This window comes from Haliaeetus albicilla, chromosome 5 (assembly GCF_947461875.1).
Source record: "Haliaeetus albicilla chromosome 5, bHalAlb1.1, whole genome shotgun sequence".
Taxonomy (NCBI): Eukaryota; Metazoa; Chordata; class Aves; order Accipitriformes; family Accipitridae; genus Haliaeetus; species Haliaeetus albicilla.
The window spans coordinates 38,235,570-38,244,882 of record NC_091487.1 but is presented as its reverse complement, the minus strand read 5'-3'; positions in this window follow the sequence as shown (position 1 = coordinate 38,244,882).

Sequence of the window (9,313 nt, the reverse complement as noted above, 5' to 3'; positions counted from 1 at the left end):
TCTCAACCTAGAGCCCGGTCTACCCATAGATTTGTATTGCTATTAATACTGGTTATAAGTACATTTTTTTTAATTTATTTTAAAATTGTATGATTGAACTGATAGCGGTTTAGTATAAACACCTATGACAGTATTTCTTTTCTGTGCTGGCGTAGTAGCAGTTTAAACATCTTTGCCAGCACTGTTGCATCCAAGTTAACTGTAGTACTGGTTTCTAGATGTAGCAACAGTTAACTAAGAACTGCAGATTGTAGGGTGGTGTTACCAATGCAATGTGACACGATGGAAAAAGACCTCTCGCTAATTTTTTTAGATGTTTTTCAAGGTGGCAATCAGTGGCTCTTTGTTCCCCTAAGATACACAAAGGTGTTTAGGTGAGGAAAAGGTGAGCGTTTGAAATACTAAATATTAAATCTGATCTTTCTCTGGGCAAAGATTTGTTTATGGTAGATGTGAACTTGGCAGCTTTCTCTGTTTATTTGAAGGGCAAGGATAGGAATCTTTAACAGCTAAGAACAGTTTTCTTAAAGGAGAGGTTGAGTCCCTGGTTACTCAGCTCTTAGTTGTTTGTTTTGGTATATTAATTTTAGTGCCTGGAGAAAAAATGGATTTTGAAGCCTAAATTTTTATTTATTGTGCATGTGACTTTTTTTCTATGGCTTTTTCTGTGTCAAAAAAGCTTAAGCCCTTAAGAGGTGTGCGAGGGAGAAGGCGGAAGGGTGGTCTGATTTCTACCCCCCCACACCATTTCCTGCTGTGTCACCACATCTTTTTTTTTCTTAAAAAGGACAGACTATGAATAGCAGACTGGACTTTTTTGTCTTTAGGGAAAAAAAAAAAAAGGCAAACCAAACCTCAAGACTATTGTATCAGGAAGTCCTAACAGTTTTGAGCAGGTTTCAGAGCAGCACAGCCCTGTTGGGCACACGCTAGAGTTGGAAATGAAAACTACATTTTTCGTTGAGGTTTAAAGTTTTGACCTTACCTGACATTTAAAATGAGCTACAACTGTGTGCACTTAATTGCTTTGATGAAGGATAACTCCTTGTGCCACTTGCAAGTTGGTCATCTCAGACCTCAACTTGGAGCAAACCCAAACTGGAATTTGTAGTTTTAGGGCGTATGAGTTGGTGCAGAGACGTTAAAAGGGCAGTTCAGCAGCCTGAATAAAATAGTTGCTTGGTGGTCAGCAAGCGTAGAAAAGTCTTGAGAGGGAAGAAGAGGGACTGAAGTAGATGGAATAAAGGGAAAAAAAGGACAGGGGGGAGTTTGAGTTTTGACAGGTGGCAGTTTCAGTGTCAAAGACTGGTGTAGATAGACCACAGAAGGGAATAAAACCTTTATACTTATGACAGCAGTTCAAATTTAGAGGTTTCCTCCAGCACGTGGTCTTGAGTTAAACAAATTGAGGAACATGTGTGCTTGTTTGTTTTGCTTAAAAATATTTGGTGTTCTGCTGAAGAGCAAAAAGTCTAAAGAAAACTGAAGTCGTACCTGTGTTCCTGTGAGAAGACAGTATGTACAAGTCAGGTAGGCATCTTGATTAGTAGACATAGGCTTCTTGGTAGACTCTTTAGGGAGCACATTACAGTCTGAAATTTAGCTGAACTATTAATGCATTTCAGAAACCAGATTATTTTAGAAATAGAACGTTTTTAGACAGCATTGGAACAAATTATTTATCCATTATCGGGTGCCTTAGTTCTAACTTTACAGAGCACAGGAATGTAAGTTCCACTTTAAAATAACCATAAATAGACTTCTTTAATGTATTAAAGTCCTGTGAAAGCTGGGAATCATCCCTTCTAACTGGCAGGAAGCTTCTGCTCCCTGCCCTGCAAAGCTGAAAGGAACAAAGCTTTGAAGTCATGATGCATCTACAAGTAAATCTGTCATTACTCCTACCCTTACTCTGCTAACCTGATCTTTGAAGAGTAGTTTTCACAAATGTCTCCTCAGCAAATGGAGGTGACATAAGTCAATACAAATGTTAAATTGATATTAGATTCAAAGGTTCCACTTGTACCTTGGGGGTGCAGTTGGGCAATATGGCTAGGGTGATCTAGCACGTTGGTGCTGGCAAGACAAGCTACCATCCCTGTGCCTGCCCCTTGTCTTGTGCCAGCTCTGATGCTCATGTGATCCTCCAGAAGTCAATTCAGTTACATCACAAAAAGTGGGTACTTCGGGTGTCCTGCAATACTGCTTTTTCCAGTCCTCTCTGAGAGGGAGGAAGTGGAATTAGGACATGGGCTATAACTGCCCTGTGATCCTTCTGTTTGCCTCCCTCACAAACACAGATACCCTAACTTTATCCTCCCATTCTCTTCTCCAAGCGGTCATTCTCCTTTTTTTCCTAACTTTATCCTCCCATTCTGTTCTCCAAGTGGTCAGTCTGCAAACAGAACATCATCACTCCTACCCAGGATTTCTTATGCTTCTCTTACACAGGACATATTCTTCCCAGGGGAAGCCTAATGCTACAGCATGCAACTGCTTGCAGCACAGGGCACAGCTGGAAGTTGAGCACTGCAATTAGTTGCATTTTGGCAACTGGCTACATCTGACCCCAAAAGTAAGAGTGTATTTTCTGTGATGTTTATGGCACTTCTTTATTATTAATTATATTTTTGTCAATTTAACACAGGGCTCTTCATCCAAGGGTATCCCAGCAGTTTGTGAAGATAAAATTGATTATACTTGGCCACATAACATCTCTGCTTTACAGATGAGAAAAGGAAAGCAAGTGGTGGGGGTGTTCACCTGCAGCTGCAAAACAGGGAGGTCAGGAGGAGGAACATGCCTGCAGCGAAGGCCAGGATTCCTCACTGAACAGGTTCGGCTCTGACTCGTGCCATCCAGCAGCTGTAGTTGCTGCTGCTGCTTGTGGAGCCATGAAATGGGCTGAGAAGGATTTTGGTTCCTCTCAGGAGAGGAAAAGTTTCTCTTTAAAAAATGAGTTGAAGTAGCAGCGTGCTTCTGAGTAGGAAGAAATGCCCCAGGTTGTGTACCTGCAGTGCTCTGCCACTGCTCTAGCAGAGAGTCAAGGATGATGAGTTCTGAGGTGGCAAGTTCACTGCTCTGCCTGCTCCTCCTGCTGCACCCTGATCTTAGTGCTGTACAGTTCCTAAGTGGCTTTAGTTTTCTTACAAGGGTTTTGGAAGCGTGTAATTTCCAGTCTGTTTCCTTCATTCCCCTTACTTTGCCATTGTTTGCTGGAAGACTAAATGCTCTGTGTGTACAGTACCTGAGGGCACGTTTCCCATTTTACCAGCCCTGCAATCAGTTACCCCTCCACCCCCTCTCTTTGCAAACCTGCAAGAGAGTTGTTAGCCTTTTACCCTGGGGGTGATTTACTAGGACAATAACGCTGATTAGCTAACAGTTATGCCTGGCAGTGGGCTGTAGCTGAGGGAGCAGCACAAGCAGACTGCTCTATGCCTGTCAGTTTAAAGGAGGGGATACAGCAGAAACACTGATTCCACATAAGGGAGCCATTCAGGCCTTGGATAGAGTCAGCACCAAGAGGAAAGTGCAAGGGTTAACAGGCTGGGGGCCTGGGTGAGAAACAAGGCCAAATTATATGCTGTAGTGAAATACTAACTAATGGCAACTCTGTATGTCTGGGTAATCTCAAGATGTTCAAAGGACAATCACTACTATTGATTTGCTGGGCTGAGGACCATGAGGGAGTGGAGAAGAGTGTACGGTAAAACCTGCTCTTCAAGATTAACAAAGGGCTTAAAATAAAAGACAGAGTTTCACTGGTAATGAATGATACTTTTGTGTTGTGTGATGGCTTTTTCCTGTAACAGGGACGAATGTCGTCTTTGCCTGTTCTCTCCTTTTCCACTCTAGAGAACGCTTGCACTGTAGGCATTTAGCAGTGGCAGGTTGAGCTGGAAAGATCCAGATCAATGTGCTTAGAGTAGATGTTTCAGTTCAGACCAAGAATTGCTCTGTATGTGTGTATGTAGGTGTGATACATCGCTGGAGACCCTGAGATCGGGTTCAGCAGGATCCTACATGCACGCTGGATTTGTTTTATCCAACAGCCAGCTCTCTGGCATTCTAAGGCAGCTGATTTCTCCTTGCCTATCAGAGGCCCATGGATATTACTTTGTGGTTCATGGAGGTAAGATGTAGCAGGATGCTCTTTTAAAGGAATTGAGTGCCCATTGGCGTAGCCGAAATTATTAAAATCTGAAAATGCTCCCACTGTAAAGCCCTGAAACCAGAGGTACCCCAAATGGTTGTTAAAATTTGGGCCAGATTTTAGTTGGGGGGGTAGGGTGGCAGTGGTGCAGCGTATGCTGGTACTGCAATGACAGGAATGAGATGTAAGGAAAAGATATGCAGGGAAAGCAAGGGAACTGGATGAAATCTTTGCATTTCACATCTACAGCTGAAAGAATTATTCCTCAAACTCAGTGAATGGGACTGTGGATCTAGGCCCCACTCACCACTGTGACTTCTGGTTGTGATTTTCGTAAGTGCCTCGGGCTATCAGGAGTCCAGGCCAGCAGCATTCCAGCTACCAGCCAGAGCTCTCCAAAGCAGACATTACCTGCCTAGGCCATGGGCCATCTATCCTGCTGGTACTGACCACCAGGGAGTCGGTATCTGGGCTCTCTAGACAGCCTAGCCCTTCCATCCCTCTGGCCAAAGATGGAATTTACCAGAGCTGGAGTTAAACACAACATCTAGTGCTTCAGCCTGAAGTGTTGGTTTTGATCACACTTGGCTTTGTTCCTTCTATGTCTTTGTTCCCAGTAAAGCTTCAGATCACACTGGCTGTTTAACAAAAAGTATAAGCAAGTAGCTCTCCTGTTTCTTACACGCATGGCCACTGCCATGTTCTCTGCATCACTGCCAGTTCCTGTGAATGCCTAACTGAAAAGTGATGTGCTCAAAAACCCGAGTTTTCTTATATGTTTAAAAAGCTTCCTCATTCTTTTCCTTCAAATTGTCACAACGTATTTCTAGCACTGTGCAAGGACCACTGCTGATCATGTAGACTGGTCTTGCGGGTTTGCCAAAATGCTTGCTGCAAGCTTTCTGCCCACACCTGCCCTCCATTTGTTTCGATTTGCTTTACCTTTTCCCAGTTCTGGCAGTTGGATTGTCTAAAATCCACATCTGCCTATTGTACATACTCTCCTGAACTTCTTTTAGTCCAGTAGCTTGTAGCTCTTATCCTTGAACACCAAAGTGATCATACTGTGCTCTATTTCCCAGTGAGAATGGATGATACTCAGGATGTAACTTTTGAGACCCTGAATCTCTCAGCGAACACCTCACAAACTATGGGTGAATTTATGTAGCCCAGCTAAGACCTCGCAAACCTGCACTGCACTTTCCTACCCTACATTTGTCTATACTACCTGAACAACAGTAATAGCCGTATGTGGAAAAAGCGTGTGGTGGGAGTGGTTTATGCTTGCACTTACGATGAAGAAGTTGTGGTGTTACGTAGCAGCCGGTGCTGTCTTGGACTATGGTCTTGGGCGCCTCGCACGCTCCGTCGCCATCACGGTGCGGTTTATGCAGCCGTGGGGTTCGACCAGTACATAAGCAATTAGATCGCAGGGCACCAGAGCGTCGGCTGCGGTGCAGCCGCAGAGGGCAGTTCTAGCACACCTTACCGTCAGACAGATCGTGTGAAGCGAACGAGGCCCGGGACGCTTCGCAGCAGGGCAGCAGGCTATGCTTTCAAAGAGCGTTCAGCCCTCCGAGGGCTCCTGCCAAGGGCCGGTGCTGGCAGGAGGCAGGCAGGGCCCCGGCCCCGGCCCCGGCCCCCTCCCCTGCAGCTCCGGGCAGCCCCTCCGGTAGCGCCATTTGCGGCAGAGCAGCCCCTTTCCCTCCGGAGGTTGGCTGGGACCCCACCAGATGGTGCTGTAACACTGCCTCAAGGAAATACCCTTTCTAGAGGAAACTTGCAAAATCCGTCTTAAAATAGCCCATGTGACCCAAACCATTGCCTTTGTGGAAAAAAAAAAACCAAAAAACAACACCACACACACACACACAAAACCATAACAATACCCCTGACTAGAGCACTGGAAACTGCCTTCCTCCCCTCGTGTGGTTTCCGCCACGCTCACCTGCCAGGGGAGCGGAAGGACGAGGTGAGGCAGCGGGGGCGGAGGGGGGGGAGGCTCAAAAATGGACCAAGAATCTAAGCCATGTGCAGCTCTCTCAAAGGACCTGCCGGGAGCCACGTCCGTGTGTGCAGATGCTCTGCGTCCCATCCCTCTGACGCTGGCACTGCCTCGAGCCCTTGGAAGTCCCTCTGTCCTGAGGACTGACCTGAAGGGCTGTGGACCCGTTTCTCCAGCCCAGCTGCGGCCCTGGGGCAGCTCCCCAGACCCCCACAGGAGCTTCTGAAGGACACAGAGGCACAGCTTCACCAAGAGCCCAAGTTGCCCCCCTTTGTGACCTCCGGTGGGGCAAGGGAGGGAGATGGAGAGGTTGAATTAAGATCCAGATACTAATTGCAACGGTACAAACCACAAACCAACCACCCAGGAAACCTGCGCAGGCTAGTCTCAAGAGGAGAGTGGTTAGCGAGGCTCAGACGCAGCGAGAGCTTACGAATGCTTTTCGTCTGCACTAGACTGAGAAATTTAAAACTGTCTGCTGAGGAATGAGCCATCCCCCACCTCCAGCATCTTCCTCCCCACACACACACGTGTACCCACAGGAGCTGCCAGAACTGGGGCTGCACCCTTCTCCTGCCACGGCCCTGTTTCTAGCCAGTATCAGGTATACACTGAATGTTGCCACTCCTCCAAAGGAGTCTGGTGACAAAGAGGCTTCGGGAAATAGCTTTTGGCTCGGTCTGGAGAAAATTTCTTGCTGTCTGGGCATGACTTCTGTGTGGAATGCTTTTCTGCTATGTTTTACCACCCAGTGCCCCAAAGCAGCCCTCTCGTAACAAGGCTATTATTCCATGGAGGCTGTCCTGTGGGCTGGGGGCTCTTTCCCCAGGTGTGCCTTTCCCTGGTCCGCTCCAGAGACCTCTGGCACTTACCAAGCCAACTCCCCAAGGCAGCCTCTCCACAGGCCAGTCCTCTGCTAATGTCAGGGCCCCACAGAGGCTACCCCCAGACAGCATCCCCCACCCCCAGTGATGGGGCCCAGTTCATCCTCATCATCAGTCCTTTTACAGCAGGGGGACGCAGCTGGCTTTTTTGATTCACCCCTGGTACCTGAGAGCAGAATCAGGGTCTGCGAAGTGTTTCTCCTTCAAGACCAGATCCCTTTGCTTGAGAGCTTGAGCCCAGAACAGCCAGACTCCAAACTCCTGGAGGAGTGGATCAGCTCCCAGACCGCCTGGACCCCTGCTCCTGCAGCGTGGCAACAAGGTGGTAAGTTGCTTAATCGTCTTGTGGCCCAGAGAAGGCGGCAAAGCCCTTGTCTTAGATTTCCCTGATCCTACTTGTCTTTAACAGGAGTCCAGCATGTGCTGCCTTGCCCTTCCTGGTACCTGCTGGACTGAAAAGCAGGGAAGACGGAAACACTAATGAGCTCCCAATCAGCCCAACTTCCCATGGACATTACTTTCCCAGGATTTGGAAAACCTTGCACAAAGAGCACAGGCCATTTTCAACAGGCTCCATTTCATCTGGGTTAACAGACTTTGTTGCTTTCTCCTCAGCTTAACAGTGATGGCCATCCACTCTGAGCTTTCTCAGGAACAGCACTGGCAGAACTGGCAATGCTCTTGCTCCTCCTATAGTACATTGCTAACGCACCTCCACCTTCCACGTGCCATCATCTAACATCCATGCAATACCATTGGCCTGCTAACAGCCACCTCCCTGGCTGCAGGAGCAGGGGCATCTGAGCCTCAGACCACACAGAAGAGTCCCCCTTCACGTCCCCTCCTCTACATCCTGGGTTCACTTCTTTTCATTTTTACTCCAAGAAGCAGGTTCAGGCCATTTTCAGCTCCGAGTTCTCCAAGAATAAGCACCAAAATCGAAAGGCAGTGTTTGGGAATGTTATCCCAGGGTATTCAAACAAACACCACTTTCCACCATTTCGTTTACTGAGAAAACACTCCACTGCGGAAAGCTTTTCTGGTCTTCAGTATCTCTGGGACTTTCAGTGTCTTCTTAGGGCGGGACAGTCACTGGGGGCTTGCCCCACTTCTCATTTGGAACTGAAGTACATGTAAAGAGGGCAGGGAAGTGGCCACTGACACCAGCGTGGGAGGGAGCTGCCCACACTTCAAAGCTCCTGAGGCTGTCTGCAGGCAGGAAGGGCTGCTCTCTGACGCTGGGGCGTGAGGCAAGCCCATGACAAGGAAACAGCGAGGCTGATGGGATGTGAAAGCTGCGAGCGTGCCCAAGGCAGGACGGAAGTGTTGTAGGGGGCAGCCCTATTTTTAGCCACCCCTTGCAGAACTTTGCTAGCACTTGCTGGAGTCAACAGCCGCTTCCCCTTTCCTTGATGTAAGCAGCGCTGACTGGGCTCAGATCTGTTTTTATCTAGCCACTCATGTGCAATAGTATTGACTGAAATGTCCCTCCAGCCCCTTGGACTCAAAAACACCCATGGTCAGAGAGACCTAGGTAAGGAGAACAGAAAGAGTCTGACACTTCCCTGTCTCCATTTCAGGGCTGTGAGAGGTAGAAACCAAAGCTGAGGCTGCAGAGCATGACTCTTAGTCACATCAATGGGGGATTTTGCAATACCGCGGGTGCAGGGCACAGGGCTGCCAGTGTGCAAGCAAAACTGAAGTGCTTTGCAAGGGCATTGGATTGGGGTTCTCCAGCTGCAAGGCCGGAGTATCGCCATGCAGCCCTCACTTTCCTGCTCCACTTCAACCTGCTGGGCCACTTGAGGTGTGTGGGAGGTGGAAGGGTTTAACACACCTCAAATTAGCATGGGGCATTGTGGAGAGCAATAGGTTGCCATGAATGTCCTCTGCCTGGTTCCTTTTAACATTTGTCAGTATTAAATGACTCCTACGCCTGCTGTAGGGAAACGCACAGGGAGAGGCTATTCCTAAACCAGACTAGAGAGAAGATTAGGCAGCAAGGCAGAGGAGCAGCCATGGGGAAGGAACATGAGCTGAGATGTGACTTTTCTGTACAGGCTGTAACCACCAAGACAAGTTCCAGACTCGTTCCAGTTGCCAGGAGTTTGAATCAGTTTGACTTGCAGTATTCAGTTCAGGGACAGGTTGGGAAGGACAGTGTCCAGGCCTAGGCAGCCAGAGCTTGCTGCTGGTCTCAGCAGATCTGGTCCCCCTGCTCGTTGTCAGAGAGGAGTGACATTGCTGGAGGGATGGGAGAAAAGCACA